The following is a 536-nucleotide window of genomic DNA, read 5'->3' as shown; positions in this document are numbered from 1 at the left end:
ATTTCATGGAAGGATCAACAGAGACCTCAATAAGGTTTCAACAATAATAATGGTGGAAGAAACAGGTTTAGCAATGGCAAGCCTTTTCTATCATCTTCTCAGCAACAGCAGAGAATTCTAAGCAGAGTAACTCTGACTTAGCAACCATGGTCTCTGATCTAATCAAAACCACTCAAAGTTTCATGACTGAAACAAGGTCCTCCATTAGAAACTTGGAGGCACAAGTGGGTCAGCTGAGTAAGAAAATTACTGAACTCCCTCATAGCACTCTTCCAAGCAATACAGAAGAGAATCCAAAAGGAGAGTGCAAGGCCATTAACATGACCTACATGTCCGAATTTGGAGAGGAGGAATAGGCAGTAAGCGCCACTGAGGAAGGCCTCAATGGACGTCCACTGGCATCCAATGAGTTCCCTAATGAGGAACCATGGGAATCTGAGGCTCATAATGAGACCATAGAAATTCCATTTGACTTACTTCTGCCATTCATGAGCTCTGATGAGTATTCTTCCTCTGAAGAGGACGAAAATGTCACT

This window comes from Arachis duranensis, chromosome 4 (assembly GCF_000817695.3).
Source record: "Arachis duranensis cultivar V14167 chromosome 4, aradu.V14167.gnm2.J7QH, whole genome shotgun sequence".
Classification (NCBI taxonomy): domain Eukaryota; kingdom Viridiplantae; phylum Streptophyta; class Magnoliopsida; order Fabales; family Fabaceae; genus Arachis; species Arachis duranensis.
This window is presented reverse-complemented; position numbering follows the sequence as displayed.